The sequence below is a fragment of the Haliaeetus albicilla genome, chromosome 21, assembly GCF_947461875.1.
Source record: "Haliaeetus albicilla chromosome 21, bHalAlb1.1, whole genome shotgun sequence".
Classification (NCBI taxonomy): domain Eukaryota; kingdom Metazoa; phylum Chordata; class Aves; order Accipitriformes; family Accipitridae; genus Haliaeetus; species Haliaeetus albicilla.
Genome location: NC_091503.1, coordinates 22,680,861 through 22,698,458, shown reverse-complemented (window position 1 = coordinate 22,698,458; position 17,598 = coordinate 22,680,861). Strand labels below are relative to the sequence as shown.

At 39.5% G+C, this 17,598-nt stretch overlaps 1 long non-coding RNA gene across 1 annotated transcript in view; it reads right to left on the bottom strand.

Annotated features, from left to right (window-relative positions):
* Positions 1-691: 691 nt before the first annotated feature.
* Positions 692-17,598, bottom strand: part of LOC138690271 (uncharacterized) — a 33,901-nt gene continuing 16,994 nt past the window's right edge. Inside the window, exons 3-5 of the long non-coding RNA XR_011329071.1 lie at positions 14,205-14,336; positions 13,225-13,368; positions 692-1,615 (exon numbers count right to left, since the gene is read on the bottom strand). This is a non-coding gene — a long non-coding RNA (uncharacterized lncRNA). The remainder of the gene's footprint in view (positions 1,616-13,224; positions 13,369-14,204; positions 14,337-17,598) is intronic.

Below are 17,598 nucleotides of genomic sequence, written 5' to 3'. Positions count from 1 at the left end.
CATCTACAAATTGAGAAGTTTTCTGAAATTTTGTAATGTGGTAATTTTGGCAAGATAACTTTAAATGTTTCTAACTTCACCTTAATGTATTGTAAAGACCATTTCAAGCAGCTGAGCTACAGCATGTGAAGAAATTGTTCCTGCTGACAACTGCATGTTACCACTCCTTCAGCTGCGATGTGGGCCTGCATTGCCAGTCCAAACCAACGATAAGTAAAAATGCTGCAATGACATGTCGCCAGCTCCTTTCCTTAGACTCTGAATCTGCCCATTGTACCAGCTTTTTCACTTAAGAACGAATAACATTCAGCAGAAGGTGCAATAACTGCTTAAACCACAGTGACTTAGTTGCTTGTAATTGTCCAACACAAAATTGTCAAACACAAAAAGAGATTCACGTGATTTTGGTGGGTTTAGAGATTAATCAGATACAGCCCAGTCATTATGCCTCTAGGAAGGGATTCAGGTCTCTGTGACAGACTCTCTGTGCAACTGTAACCACATCACATGGGGCCACGTACACAAAATTTACATTTGCCAAAAAAGCCCAACATAAACCCAATTTGGTACTTAAGCACAAATAAGCATTCCCTAGGTAGTCCAGCTGAACACTTGAGAGGCTTCAGGTTTTTGCGCTGTAGCCACCAAGGTAAATCACATCACTTTGTGCGTGCCCACAAGCCATTCTGGCCAAACTGCAAGTCTTGCAACCCATCTCCTTCACATGCCTGGAACCTCACAAATTAGTCTCATGCTCTCTTTATGTACAAAAGAGCATTTTAATTTGTAATTCTCATTTTTATCAGTCAGGTGAAACTAACTACTCAGTAGTTGGAGGAAAAAAAAGTGAATCAGGGGTTCATACTCAAAGAAGTAAATTGAGTAATTCAGTCCAAAAAGCTCTTTCAATCTGAAAATCCCATCAACATGCCTGGCTCAGCACCACCCCCCCTCCAAGAAAATGTCTAAATCTGAAAAAAACCCAAACACCTCTATCGTCAGTGTTTCTTTCTGGCTTAAGCAGCCTCTCCTTCATGCCAGGCCTAGACACATAACATACTCGCTGTTCACTATACAAAGAATCTTGATGTCTGGATTACCATATGTATTCGTGAACAGGGTATCCCAAGTCTTTATGGGTGTTGCTCCCCGAAACACTCCTGCGTGCCCACAAGCCACATCCATACATGTAACACATACTTTCAATTTCATGCTACAGAAACATTTTGGTAACTGGCAGCAACAAAGCCCTCCCAGTTTTTTCAGAATCTTTGAACAGAAGAAAATGACACAGAAAAATACTAGTGATGTCATGAGGCCAGGGGCGCACCCTATGAAGCCCAAAAGAAAGACAAAACAAAATGCTATGTAACTCTACAGGGAGTTATCCCCAAACAGGGCGCATACAACCCAGTCAATGCCACCTGGCTTTGGTTTTTATTGAGTAGCTCGGGCACAATCTTGGTGATCTTCTTTGTTTTCCTTCCCTTCAATCCTCGCTCTCTCCTCCGCGACCTTCTGGGGAGGCTGGCATTCCTTCCATGAGAGATCTGTGTCAGATAACATCAGCTCTTTCTGCAGCGTGGCCAGCTGCCCAGCTGAACAAATCCAGGACCTAGTAATTTAAAGTATTTTAGCAAACAGTCAACAGATTGTAAGAATTATTCATTAAAATCACTAAGGATTACAGTCACAGTGGTAAGGTAAAGAAAAAAGATTTAGTATCCTGTTACCAATCCCTCGGCCTGCTACTTCATATAAATAATGCTGCCTGGGATTTCTTATTAACTACAGCACTTCTGTTTAAAATCCTTCCTAAAAGTCTGGAAAACCAATTTTAGAGAAAATTCCAATTTAAACTTGGTTACAATTTACTTGTTAGATTAATCTTGCAAACTTTTAATGGGTATATTAATTAGACATCATTAATAACTCCAGTATCAGCCATGAATTTCTGTTGTCCCTTAAACTAAATACGATTAACTTCACGCTTTCTCAAGGGCATAATTTTGCAAAAATTAGCAAGCACAAGAGTATAGGTTATTATAGTATTCAAAGTGCCATTTTGTTTATGATTTCATATGCAGGGCCAGATCGGCCTAAGAAGCACCCAGAATCTCATGCATTTTTACACCAATATCCTTGTGGGATTGAAGACAGCAACCAAATGGAAAATGGCTTCTTAAAATGCCAAATTTTCAGCCACATTTCCTATACTCTAAGGCAAGTTATCTGAAAAAGAACTATCTCACCTCAAATGGATCTTTTTTAAACATAACAGTGTGCCTTGAGACACTGCAGAATTCCTACTGATGCTCAAATCTCTAATACAGAGGTTTACAAAATACACAGTATCTGTTGTGCAGAATGCCATTGTAAAAAATGCCATTAAAGGTTTCCCTCCGTTCCTATAATTTCAGCCATCTAATTAACCTTTAAACTTAAGATATCATCAAGACCCTGGAAAATAGAAAACTACACTGTTCCTAGCATTTTTGCCAGATTTTTGCTTTGCTGCTTCATTGAGTGTTTCTTGCTATTACTCCAGCAGCTGGCAAACTAAGTGTGTGCTGCGCACAGCAGGACAATGCTCCGGCAAGCCAGCATAGCTCTCAGGTACCTAGTAGCTACCCAGCCACATGTGTTTCCTAGCAGTTACCATCTCTCACTCTCTCCAAAAGGCACTGCCAAATAGGTTCATGACTCCTGTCTGCTCTTGAAATACATGTTCTCCACGATCTAGCTCAAGTTTTGTACACGCTTCATTTCCCAAAGACTTGCATTACAAGCACACCGTAATCACAGATGCCCTTTTTTTCATGGCATTAGACATTCTGGGCTCAGTTCTTTCACTTGTCCTGACAGAACCACTTTACATTTCAAGAAGTTAAGTAATTTATGGAAAGTAGGTCAGCAAACTGCAAAACACAACATTCCCAGTGCATGAGGCTATTACGGAGGCTGGGATTCATTCAGAGAATGGTAAGTCACCTGTTGCTTTTCCTGCCAGCACATTCCCCACAACACAGAGAGTACCCTGTCTTTCACACACAGGGATTATTCAGCTCATGATATTGCATTAAATCCTATGTAATCAGATTTAGAGCTAAATATTCAGGCGCATCTGAGAGAGAGTTGCCACGCTGCCATGCATCTTCTCAATTGTTTACACTCCTGTCTGCTCCTTCCATATGACCTAACAGTCCCCAGTGCTTAATCAAATAAAGGTGAACACAATAACAAAGCATTCACTACTCCCTGTCTGTACAGGACAGATGATGAATCAAACTTCTGTCACACAGCCACTCCCAAAGGGAGAAGTCTTCGGGTGATCAATTGGCGTTTCATCAAATGGACCCCTTGTCCTCCCAGCTCCAACTCTTCTGATTGTTTTCTGTTAAATATCTGAGACAAAGAACTGCTGACCTCAACTTTCAAACTTCAACTTTCAGCATCGATCAACAGTAAATAATGGATAAGCCCTTGACAAAACATTTCCATGCTATATCAATTTTTCTTCAGCTGGTGTATCAAGTCACAAGGATGCAACTCTGTCCCCAGAGACCACAGAGGTCTTTGAAGCTCCTTTAAACTGAGAGCAGTCTAGAACTTTATGCACTTAAATCATCTTCCCACTGGTAGGGACACCAGACAGTTGGCAGCCAGTGTCTGGGACCATTTACACAATTTTAGGCAATCCACAGCAGAGCTTTCAAGCTTTCAGAAAATTAATTAGTTCGGGATAATATAGTAAACTCAGAGCCGAGAAAGGAACCATCATATTTGTTGAGTGTGTTATGATATCATATTGTATTTATATGGTGAGAAAAACAATATTGCATGGCTTTTTTATTACATTCATTTGCTTGAGAAAAGGATACTGGGGAATCAGTGGGCAAAAAGCTAAAGCTAATTTTGAATGAGACAACATGTGAAGCAAATGCCTTCATATAAAATAAGTTAGTGAAGCTATTTCAATATTTAAGTCTGGGAATCAACTGTGAGGAGAATGGAGGGAAAGAGATATTTACATTTTTCTATGTTAAAACTTTTTCTGTTGTAGGTATTTTTCGTAATGCGTAGCTTCATCTAGTGACATCCAGCTGATTCATGATTTTAAAAAAAGTAACAAATGTTCAAAATCAAGTCCCTTCCCTGTTGAGCTTAGTAACATGGGAGAGCAGGGGATATTTCCCTGCCTTTTCTCACACTGCAGAGCTTCATGTTTTTAGCAAGTTCTCATTTTTTAAGCACCAAAAAACAATCTCCTTGGCAGCTTTCCTTCCTGGTATGAACCTCGTTTTCAGCAAGCAAATGTCTATCCAGCCAGAATTCACTTACTTCTTATGCTAATACTGAACCTCTACAAGCTGACAACAAGGAGCTTTTTTTGTGTCTGTTACATTTTGGGGAAACATAGCCTCGTTTCATGCACCAGGGCCTCAGGCTTACTTATATTAGTTTACATCGTGGAGGAACTTGGCCTAGTAATTCCCGATGTTGGCTCATCATTGCTAAACTATAAATGGATATCTCCTGTTTGGCTGGCTGCCCAGGCAGCTTTCTTTTAAATTCTTAATCCCACTTAAACAACATGTTCTTAATACAAACAAGTGGTGGTTTCCATACAGTATCTAAGTAACTAAATAAAGCACAGCTACCACCAATTACCTTCTCTCCAGCATGACTCGCCAAAATGCTGAAGACGAAAGACTATCTGACATTTCTCTTTCTGATGCTGCTACTCCTGCTTTTTCCAGTGAGCTCTTCAGCTTCCTCCCTCAGACAGTCACCCGTCTTGGTGCAATGAACTTAGGTCAGCTAACTAACTCAACTAACCACATTAATCGCACTATTCTATGTACCCTAATCTATTTACGACTCTTGAGCATCTCGGTGCCTTCCATGTGTCTACCCCAATATTCAGTTTTCCTCCACAGGTCCTATACTGCTCACCTACTTTATGGGCAGGTCTTACTCTTCTTCTTACGGCTACAAAGAGTCCTGTTGTCGTGATAACATTTATCCCCACATTTAATATCCCCATTCTGTCTGCTGTGTTTCCATTAACTATCCCCAGTCTGATCTGGTGCAACTAAAAATGTTTTGTACCAGGAAAAAAACAAGTAGTACATCAGACGAAGTATGTAGCTAGGAAGAAACAACACAAAAGGGTTCAATTCTGCAGTGGATAACTATATACATCGAAGAGGCTGCACAATACTTGATGAGAGAAGCCAAAGTATCCCCATTATAAAAGAAATACAGTCCTCTTGTCACAAATACACCTCCTGCCACCTTGTTCTTTCACTAATAAAATACATAAATACATAATGGCATTTCCGATCTATAAAAAAACCCCAAATCTCTTATCCATATACTTTGTAGGCAATAAAATGTGGGTCCATGTTTCCCCATCTATTTTAAGACTTCCTAATGTAGTTCAGACGTGGAAGCTGGGGGAAAAGAACACACATATCAGAAACCTTCATTCTTCTCCACAGTACAGCTTTTAGCCACATTTGTTACAATGTCCTAACTTGTTTATAACTAAATATGTATTTGTATACTTAAACAACATGGTAGGCCTTGATCACAGTTGCACTGGTGAATTTATGTGGCTACAGCTAGCCAGGACCCCAACTGCAAGTCAAGAGAGCCTGTTTTGGGACACTAAGCTTCTTCAGAAAGAATAACCCATCTTTAAATTCATGAATAAGCTCCATTTACTGCCATGGTTAGTGGATTGTGTAAATACACAACCCTGAGTGATTTCTTTAATCAGGGCCTTGTTTTCTTTAGAGAGAGGCCCTGAAGCATTCCCATGCAACCCATCTCTTTTTTCTTTCAGCTGCGAACGTGAAGGATATCCAGGTCTTCTGGCCAAGCACTCCTGGTGTGACCTGGGACACTCTCTGCACGGACACAACAGGGAACATGGCAGGTTCCCTGCGCTGGGAAACTGCAAAAGCACTACTGCAGGGGTACAACCCAAACTTTTACTGCATCTCTTAGTCCAGACAGACTGTCAGAAACTGATCACCAAACCATAGATACGTTTTTCCAGTTCGAGCACAGTATCCACTCATTCCCTTCTTTGTTAGACTAGGCACTCCCTAATGAACATTTTAAGTTGTTTTAAATAATGCAGTTACTTATCTATTTGCCCGCAAAGAAATAATAAAGAAAAGCTTTCAGAGATGTGATTAGCTCTAAAGGTCATGTTAAATTTGGGAGAGAATAGAGAGAAAGAGGCTTTTACCAGAATGTGGGAGAATATGTGTATATGAAGGCTGCAAATATTTCAGTCGAGTGGATTTTATTTTGCGTTCTATCTGGTTTCACTTATATCATAATTGAAGGGAAATGGTGAGAGAAAATAAAGCACTTTCCCATGCTGTGTCTAAAGCTTTTTTCATGATTAAATGTCATCATGTCTCAAGAGTACCAAAAATACTGGTGAAGGCCATCTTAATTTTGAAAAACAAATATGCATGAGAACTGGTTGTAGCTGGACACAGTTTGAACTAAAGCAGGTCTGCCATCAGTGTAAGTTTTATTGTGATGTACCCTGGAGAGTTTGCATTAGGATCTTCAGTAGAAAAACAGTAAAAGATTTTTAAATCCAGCTAAAAAAACCCCTCTGTGTGGAACACTGGCCACATCACTTGTTATTGCTGCAAGCGAAAATACCACTAGAGGCATAACTATAACTTACCCCTCGAGAACAGAGCCAATCTCTGCTCTCACTCCAACAGATGTACCTTTCGTTTATAAGTGAAAACAGAGTTGGCTCTTAACAGGAAAAGAAAGGACAGCAAAAAAAGTTTGGAGAAAAGCAAGCAGCTAAGGAAAGTACGAAAGGGAAAAGTGGGCCACAGAAAAACTTGTCTCATTTTTTCTCCAGCTGATGATGCCTAATCAGGAAGTTTCCCCCATTCCTACTGACTTAGCTGTGATTGAATGAAGAACCTGTCCCCATATATTGAAACATTTCATTCCCATCCCATATGACTCACTATTCGGTTGTCAAGTATATACATCAATGTATATATTTATACCTCATGTATATAACCGTACATCCAGTCCTAATCAAAGCAGTCAGCTGTAATTGCTCAATTTCCACGTATTTTACTGTGTCATTTCTATGTTCATTTTAACTTGGTTCTGGACATTTCTGCAATCTAGTTTCTTTGCTAGGTTTTCAAACCTAGCCAACAACAGAAACACTTTCCATAAGGCATCCCAATTCTTTCCTCTCCAGCAACAACCTGTCAGGAGGGATTATGGGTGGTGGGAGTCGAAGTGTAGCCAAAGTGTAGTATTAAAGGAAGGTGAGAGCAAACGTTTGATAGCTATTAACCTGTAAATGTGAACTCAAACTGAGTTAATAATTCTGTCCTAAATCAGCTATTTGACTCAGCTTGGGATTTTAAGATAAACTTACATGCTTGTTGCCCCAGTCTCCTTGCGAATTGGGACACATTTTTTGAAACAACAAATCCTCACTAAAATATTGAAAAGTGACTTTTAAAGTCCCATTGGTCACAACAGAGGCCAAGTCAGTTAAGCAATTAAGAGATTACTATTTTATTATTCTATTTTATTCAACTTAGAACTCAATCATGATACTTTGCAGAAGATTTACTATTGTTAGCACATGCATTCGGGCACTATTTTATAAATTTCCACTGTGTTTAGGCTTCAGAGGTCTCTATTCCCACCAGAGAAATCTCACAAGATTCCTATTATCTCATTTTCCCTTTTTTTGGCCTTGCACTTTGACCCTGGCATTCTCAAAAGGACACTTGGCTTTTTACATTAGGCTTCAACCACAGACTGGTTTTCTAAACAATAAAATACAGTAACTCCTAGTCCATACTTGTCCAGAGTCAGAGAGACAGGCTCCACAAGCCAAATATATACAGTGGGAAAGTATAATTTAAAATGTTCCAGACTAAACATTTTAAAATCAGACAAAATAAATATTTCAAAGCACTAACCTGTAAACTATTGCTTGCTGATTCTAGAGCTTGATGTTGTTACTGCTGTAGCTCCTTGATAAAAGATCATGTATCTTTAATGCTTTCAGTCATCCTACAGATAGCACAAGCAGTGTACATTGGCTCACAAATTATTCGTGGTCCCTTCAGCATAACTATACCCAGTGCTGTACCTTTGAAGTTTGGAGTTTCAGTAGTTAATAGAAAGCCTGCCCTTCCTAGGGTCAGTTTATCAGTTGATGTCCTACAAATGTAAGACACTGCAATAGTCCCATTTGTTCCAAGAAGCATCTACTTCGAAGGTAAAAACAAGATTTTTTTGCATAGAGGAGATGAGATGTTAAGTTTCATGCTCTCATCGTTTTTCATGAGATCAGCAAAACCGATAAACTTTCTTCTGGATAGCAATTGCTGGCCCAGGATGCCTTAGGGAGTACCAGGCTTCTAGAAGAGACACATCTTATGACAAGATTCTTCAGTGTCATTTATTAACACCCATGTGTTGCTTACTCCCTGAGCCCTGTATGCATGCAATGAAGAGCATTTTCCCTGTCTGATTTGGTTATTTACTTTTTTAAAGTATGACATTTTGAACAATGAGTACTTCTAGCTATACAAAATAAGAATATCAGGCTCAGGATCATTCCATGGACAAAGCTGCTGAGACCTGCCGGTATTACCCTGGCATCAGGTAATTGCAGAGAGCGTGAGAAAGGCATCGCTGGCTCAAGGCCACTTGCTCTGTCCCTGTCCAGGAGAACAAGAGGGTGGGTTGAGGCAAGGAGGACCAGCTGCAGGGAGTGAGGTAGGCAGGGTGCCTGGGAGGATAACTTAAACTACACTGCTGAATGTCTCAGACATGTTGTAGTATTTTGTCGCTCACAGCTCCAGTCTGATCAGAACCAAGGTATGAGGAGCTAGCTGAAGAAAGAGCTTATAGCAGGACAGGTTCACGCTCTACAACAAGGCATTGCTGTTTCCAGGTACTTGGATTTCCCAAACCTCTATGTTTCCACCTCCTCGGACGGGGTCTCACCAGACTCAGAAAGTAACATAAACATTATCACAACATGTATGTCCCTTGCTGTATTCATCAGGCTTTCTCTCCACAGGTTTGGAAGGTTCTTTGAGGGACAGTTTTTTGATACTGTTCTGCACGACATCGTCATCTCTCAATTGAAAAGAGATGGATTTGACAGATGGACCACTCAGCGGATAAGGAATTGGCTGGATGGTCGCACTCAAAGAGTTGCAGTCAACAGGTCGATGTCCGAGTGAAGACCAGTGACGAGTGGCGTTCCTCAGGGGTCGGTATGGTGACTGACACTGTTTAATATCTTTGTCAGCGACATGGACAGTGGGATTGAGTGCATCCTCACCAAGTCTGCTGATGACACCAAGCTGTGTGATGTGCTCGACACACTGGAGGGAAGGGATGCCGTCCAGAGGGACCTTGACAGGCTTGAGAGGTGCGCCTGTCCGAACCTCATGAAGTTCAACAAGACCAAGTGCAAGGTCCTGCACCTGGCTCGGGGCAATCCCAACCACAAATACAGGCTGGGCAATGAGTGGATTGAGAGCAGCCCTGTGGAGAAAGACTTGGGGATATTAGTGGATGAAAAACAGAATATGACCCAGCAACGTGCGCTCACAGCCCAGAAAGCCAACCATATCCTGGGCTGCATCAAAAGAAGCATGGTCAGAAAGCCGAGGGAGGTGATTGTCCCCCTCTACTCCGCTCTTGTGAGATCCCACCTAGAGTACTGTGTTCAGCTCTGGGGCCCCCAACATCAGAAGGACATGGACCTGCTCAAGCAGGTCCAGAGGAGGGCCACGAAGATGATCAGAGGGCTGGAGAACCTCCCCTATGAGGACAGGCTGAGAGAGTTGAGGTTGTTTAGCCTGGAGGAGAGAAGGCTCCAGGGAGACCTTATAGCAGCCTTCCAGTACTTACTTAAAGGGGGCCTACAGGAAAGATGGGGAGGGACTCTTTATCAGGGAATGCAGTGATAGGACAAGGGGGTAACAGTTTTAAACTGAAAAAGGGTAGATTGAGATTACATATTAGGAAGAAATTCTTTACTGTGAGGGCAGTGAGGCACTGGAACAAGTTGCCCCAGGATGTTGTGGATGCCCCATCCCTGGAAGTGTTCAAGGCCAGGTTGGATGGGGTTTTGAGCAACGCAGCCTAGTGGAAGGTGTCCCTGCCAACAACAGGGGGGTTGGAACTAGATGATCTTTAAGCTTCTTTGCAACCCAAACCATTCCATGATTCTGTGTCGGGGAGGTCATTAACTATAGGATTAAACTCAGTAGGGTATTCAGCTCTATAGGCCACTTAATTTAGTATCACTTAACCTTCAGCACGCAGATCAGCTACATCCTATGCAGAACTGTTCATGATATCAAACACAAAAGTGTTTCGAGATTATCTAGGGCTCGTACCCCAGGCAAATCACCTGCCTGAGCATTAAAACCAGTAGTGTAGATAAGGAAGTGTCAAAGCTGGATTTATTATTCCAACCAGAAAAATGATCTTTCTATTTTAAAAAGAAAGAAAAAGTAAAAGACTTGCAGCTCAGGAGCCCAGGGAAAGCACTGATAAACATATCTTGCAATTACATTCCTGTAGATGTCTCTGCCAGATGATTTCATGTTCCAGCAGGAAATTTATCATGCTCTCTGTGTCACAAACAAGTAAACTGAGAGGTCACCAAAGCTATTTCTAGAGCCTTCAGAAGGATCTGAAGGAGTCAAACCTTTCCACTGACCAATAGGAAGGACATCACAATTCTTTCATTTTGCTTTGCAAATTGCTTTATCCAGCTTGCATATGGAGAAAACATCTTCCGAAACAAGTCAATCATTAAAACATATGATACTCGTGTCAATGAGGAACAAGCATTGTACACTACTACTATTACTGTCACCTGCAAAATTAAATACTGAGCAAACTTTAATACTGAGCAAACTACTTCTCTCAGTAAGACATGGAAGTGTTGACTCTTTTCCAGCTTTACTCTGGGATTCTGTTAGCAGAGGATTTATGTATAAAAGTACCACTTAGTCTTTTAAAGTTAAATCTGATGACCTCACTCATGTAAAATTCCCGGAGTTAAAACAAATTTGCAATTTGCATCTACTACTGTGGCTGACACATTTCTAAGAATGAAGCACTCAGGGAGCAGGCATTGTCTCCAAGTTAAGACTCAGAGGCAGAAGAGCAGGCCATGAATATGGTAACACTGCATGCTGAAGCTAATAATTTTGTATCAATTTCAATTAAGAGTTGAATGCTAAGCATCCAGCACAATCTGCAGTGGTAAGTCCAAGAAGCTGTGACACAGAGGGAGACAAAAGCTGTCCATTTTCATGAGACAAGTTAGTAATTTTACAATATTTAATTAGATATTACTAGGGACCAGGTCATAAAGCAAATAATAGAGTAGCATGTATTATAGAATTATCTATAAACCAATAGACAATCACAGAAGTTTATTTTAACATCCAAAACCATCCTGTAACATCACTGCTGGGACAGGACATTTTATAATTCATTGCTAGGTGCAAGTGAATGCTATACAATCTCTGTGTGTGCGTGTGCATGTACTTCAATTTTCTCGTGGTACAAAAGCTATTCATTAATGTGACTGTATATGACATGGCTGTTGAGAGCCACTAGAAAAAAACATTTGTGCGACCCTCATGTTTCCTGTTTTCTGAATCGAGATTTGAATTAACAGATGACATAAATTCCCAGGCTCTGTAACAAAGCAATGAGCTGATATGTGACCACATATAGTAAGGAAGATTTTTAAAACTATATATGAAGTCTTTTTTCAGCTATCAGAAAGAAGCAACAACCTGACTCCTGCTGCCCGTCGAAGTAAGTAGAATTACTAGTGCCTTCTTTTAGAACAAGTGCCCATGTGAACACCTATTTCTGGAATAAGAATAGCAGCAGAGAGGGTTTATACAACCCTCACTTACACCCCTGGAAAAAGAAAAGAAAATCTTAACAGCTCTTTGCAGCATTTATTTCAGAGCAGCTATTTTGTAGATTTCCACATGTGGACAAGTTCTTGTATCAGTGATCACAGGTTAATGTGATACACTATGTTGAATGTTGCTTATATATAAGAATAAGGTCTAGTAATGCAACCAAATAAACAATTATGTGTCATTAAACATCAGTTTTGCAATCTAATAGTAAGATAATGATAAAAATCTATCCATTAGTTCAATGGATACTTCAGTGGATAGCGGCACTTACTTCTTTTAACATACTAATACTTCCTAATAGCAAGTGTATACGTTATCCTTCTTCCTCACTATGGGAAGATTTCTAATAAGCCCAACTACTCCTGGTGTGAGCAGCACTTACTGCATTTCTTTCTCAAATGCAAAAGGTATCATTTAACTTACATATTGTAAATAACTTGACAAGAAGAAACGTGCTACATGAACTTGCCCATGGTTTTATAAGAAAATGACAAACATGGTTTTCCACTGCACTGCCGAAAGCAAATTAGCCATATGCACACCCAGCCAGTTACTGAGGGACTTAAAGTACATCCAGCACTGCACTGGAAAGTCTTAGCCTTAAGTGATAAATTTCTCAAAGGCAAAGGTATACAGTAATTGCTGCACAGCTCAGGAAGGGAAATGCCATCTGCTCTACCACTAAATACAACACCGCACACCTAGTCAGGTGAAGTATTTGATCTGAATTGTCCTATATACCAAGGACAAGACAGATTATATGTACACCATGGAAACAGCCAACACCAAGTCACTTCCACCTGCATTAAATCCAGAGCCTGAACTCTTAGAGGTGTTGCTGCAGGGACACCAATGCCGATTAGACAGGACAAGGAATAAAATAGACAGACTTGAAAATAATGAATATTGGTCCCGGACTCACACTGGTAAACCCGTACAGCTGTTCAGCAATACCAAATGAATACACGGGTCTGGATCGCCACTAAAGGAAAGATCTTAACATTGTGCTTAGTCAAATAATATAGAGGCTGCAAGGCCCCTTATACTACCTCTACGGTGAAAGAACCAGGTGGAGGGGGCTTAGTTCAAGAGTAAATGATACTTACGTTTAAAAGAAAGTTTCCACTACCAAGACAGAGAGTGGAAACAAGACTTACCTTTTGAAAGGTAATACATCACAACTTCTTACATGAACAAAATCACACAGGAGCAACCATACCTGGCATTTTAACTTCTGATAGTTCCCTCTCTAATACTTCCACCTTTCTAAAATATTCACAGTGTCAGAGTGCTAATCCACCTTTTGGACATTCTCTCTCTGGATAGTATGGATTTCCAGCCTAAGACTTTTTCTTCTTTTTCCCTAGGAAAAATACATTTTAAGAATAAATTTAATAATCAATTGTTTCAAAGACAAATTATTTATTACATTTTAAAAGTGAAGGGTAATCCTCCTATACCTTCAGATTCAGTGAGATGCAGGGACATATCTGAAGGAGTAAAGGATTAATATGACCATATATTCCAGATGAGGTAGTAGAATTCCATTTGCTTTAAGAAGTGCCTGTGTGTCTGTTTTCCATGTTCTTCTAATGAATATTTCATATGGGTTTTAATGCAATGCAAGGGTAGAGCATAATGTAGGTAGGTGTAATGAATACAGGATAGTGCATTGCTGCTGAAAAGCCAAGTAGATGTGGCCAAAGTGAAAGAAGCAGTGCCCCTGTGGAACTTAAAACAGCTCTAGGAAAACTAACAGTTCAGCAAGCTTTAGTAAGTACTATGAAATTCTCTCCTTGTTGTTACCGTCGAAATATGCTTGCATGTTCTCTATCAGCCATTTCACTTTGTTGACTGAATGAGATGTTTTGCAGTCCTGAATAAAAAAAAACAAACAAAAAAACCCCAACCAAAACAAAACCCAACACATCTTGTTTATAGTTTCACTGCATTCATGAAGTATTCCAGATGACCCCATCAAAAAAGATCACAGCAAACCCTCTATTCTATACATCGTAAAATCAAATTATTACAGCTTTTCAATTAAGGAGCCCAAGATCTCCCTAACTTTTTCATAACTAAACAGATTAACTGTAGTTCAGGGACATTCCCTTTGGTGTACAAAGCATTCTCTGCATCTGCCCTGCAAATCCTTTATTAAGCTGAAGCTAAGGAAAGACAGAGCTCAAAAGTACCCACCACTGAACAGAAGATGCACAAATTTAGCTGATGTTTCATGCATTCTATTCAGCATCAAATATCTGAAGGAAAGACATCATTCTTTGTCACCATGGCTGCCTCGGTATGCATTTATTGATCAGAGTATTGAGGCTGAAAAGACAGAGAAAAGAAAACAATACTGCACATAATCCACCAGGTATTCCAAGACTGCGATGTCAGTTTGATGTGGAGGACATTTCATTTTTATGTCATATTTGAAGCATGGCCAGTTTCCATCTAATTGCTAAGAATAAACTACATTGCAATTTCAGTGAAAGCCCTTAGGCTTTAGTCATCTACAAATGCATTTGAAGCTTTCCACAATGAAGCAGATGTTTGGTCTTCTTTTTTTTATTTATTTTTTTTTTAATCTGATAAAAAAAAAAAAAAGCTGTTTCATCTTATGCTTTTAAGGCTGCTCAAAAGTCTTGCTCATGATATACATAAGATTGCACTAGAAAACACAAGGACAACTCAAACTCAAATCTATACCTCATGGAGATGGAATAGACTGTTTCCCTAATCCATTTGCTACAGCTCACAGTCTAGAGGACTGTAAGGGATGAATAGTAGGGATCCTTGCACAAAGCGCATAGAATTGACCTCAGCTGCCCTCCTATGAATAATGGTAGCTATTTCAGTGAGGTGATGGCAACGGTAGCAATATAGTACTTTGTAGCTCCCACTCATGAGCAAGGCAGGGAAGCAAAAAATAATTCAGCCCTCAAGACATTTGCTGTGCTGATATTTTTTCCTCTTCTTTTTCATAGCCCCAGCATAGTTATAGTAATGAACTATTTATGCCGGTGCAGCTAACAGTCCCCTAAGCATAAGAGTCGAGTCATCAGCCACCGTAAGTGCATTAAAAAAAAAAAAAACAAGAAAGAGAAACAAAGTTACCTTCATAGATTGTAAACCTAAAGGATTCATTAGGCACAGCTTCTCTGAAGACAGTTGCTGTTACAACATTGATGGCGTGCATAAACAGACAGGTACAGCTAAGAGGTGATGGATGTAGTCAGAGTATTGTCCTCCATCATTCCCATTCACCTTTTTCATTATTCTTCACTTTTTAACTATGACAGGGAATTATTTAAAGGCACACTCATGTTATCATAATCAAATTATCATATTCTGCTTCAAGCACTGTGCGGATTTCATAGCAGGTTCCAATGTTGGTTTGACTATGGTGAGATATTTTTTTTTTCCTCCAATCACCCTCTGCCTGGGGACTTCCTCCCTAACTAGATGTTTTTCTGCTCAGGACCTGTACAGATAACAGCCTATGAGATGGAAAATAATGAAAGAACACTTTCCTTGAAGTCAGATTTTCTGTGCTGTCCTTTCTCCAGTATATTCAAAATGAAGACCAGATTTTCAGTTCTAGCCAAAAATTCGGAGAGAAAAAAGAAAAGGTTGTAGCAGGGGTATAGAGTGTACCATGGTATTTCTTCCTCCTCATTTCTCATTCCTATGTATACTTGAAAGCAGCTCTGTCTTGCTTAGGCTAATGGCAGTAATACAGGCCTGAACTTAAAACTGAGGTTCATAGCAACATCAGCATGAGAACACAGTACTCCAGTCATAACTGAACTCGGCTAAGCTGATTCTGCAGGAAACTTTTCCTAAGAATTCAACAGTTCGATCCAGGACTTCAGTCTGTTTAGAATCTCACAGCTTTAACATTTCAGTGCACTAAATGCAGAAACATTTAAGGTATCTCCTTGAAAAGCAAGCTGCCTGCATGAAAATACTTCACTATACCAAGTATTGGAGGAGCCAAAGAAGCCACCAGAATACCAAGCTTACTGAAGCCCTGGATGTCTTTGAAAATGCTTTGAAATATTTTGGGGGTTTTATGATTTTTCTTCTCTAGCCCTACGATGCTCAGTTTTGTTTGCCATGCCCTTGTAATCTTCAAAAACTAGCATTGATATTTGGGGGATGAGGAGTAATATCTTCAGGTTTCCAGCTGCTAGTGGTAAGATAAATTGTTGTCAATACTCACTGAACATTTTCAGGTACCAAGAAATTCCAATTTCTCAGAAAACTTATTGGTCTTATGTTCACGTGACAGCACAAACATCACCACTATTTTTCTGGCTACTCAAACACACAATGGTCAGCTTCACAAAGTCAGCATTTACCTGTAGTTAACACACACTGGGGTTTCCCAAAACTACAGTCACTGTTTTATGTATAGGGGGAAAAAAAAAAATCAAACAGTTGTGGTACAGAAGAAATCATGTGACTGTTAAATATTTTTAAAGTCACTTTTTATTCACTTGCCCATCATTCCCCAATAGTCAAAAACATCATTAAGTGCCTACTTCCATCACAAGACTAACTTATCATCAGTTTCAAGAACTGTCCAGGTTACACATCTCTTTGCATAGTATAGTAAAGTCATAGTGAAATGCAGTAAAGAGCACAGATACAGCTAAAAAAGCTACTTACATATGTAAAATAAATTACAAGGATGGCATGTTCCATATCATTGAATCCTAATTATTTTCTGTTGAGGAAAAAATTGGAAAAATTGTCTGCTAACTTTCTGATTTTAACTGCTTCACAGTAAAAAAAAAACCCAAAAAACAAAAACAAAAACAAAACAAAAAAACCCCAGTCTGTAGCTTTATTTGTGAGCTTACTTTTAACAAGTTTCCTTCAGAAATAATTATGGATTCTTTAAAGAAATACTGAATCATTCAGCCAAGTATGAAAACTATTTCTACAGAAAAGTTCAACCAAAAAGTTTCTAACAACTACAACAAAGCGATAGCAGCATTTTTATAAAATATACTTTTTTTTTTTAAGAAACAATGGCAGAGGATATATTTGAATATGCTATTAATGCCTTGGTTTTAGCATTCAAGCTTAAGGATAAACAAGACCAAAAATTCCATATATAAATATAAACTGTAAGCTAAAAAGGCAGTGGCATATAATATAGATGAGATGATTAGTAAGAGCAGCCTGAGAAAACTGCACCAGAGGGTAAAAACTAATGATTGACAAATATTAAGCACCAAAAGGACTACATGTAAAAGGGGAAAAAACAGGACTTGTTGACAAGTGAAGAGCAGTGAGAGGAGATGAGCTGAACATATTTTTTTTAATGAGGTGTTAAGTAGATCAGCTCAAGAGGTTGGATAATGACTGTGCTGATGAGTTGGCCAGGGGTGTGAAAAAAAGCTGAATAACATGACATTTGGGAAACTCAGGAGAGTGGTAAAACATGAGATGAAATAGCTTCTAAGAAAAAAGGTGAACTACTTGGGCCACTCAGATAACTTTTAGTGATGCTAGCACTGCAAGGACCTGGCATCTCGTTAAGGTAATATATAAAAAAAAAAGCATGCACAAATTTAAA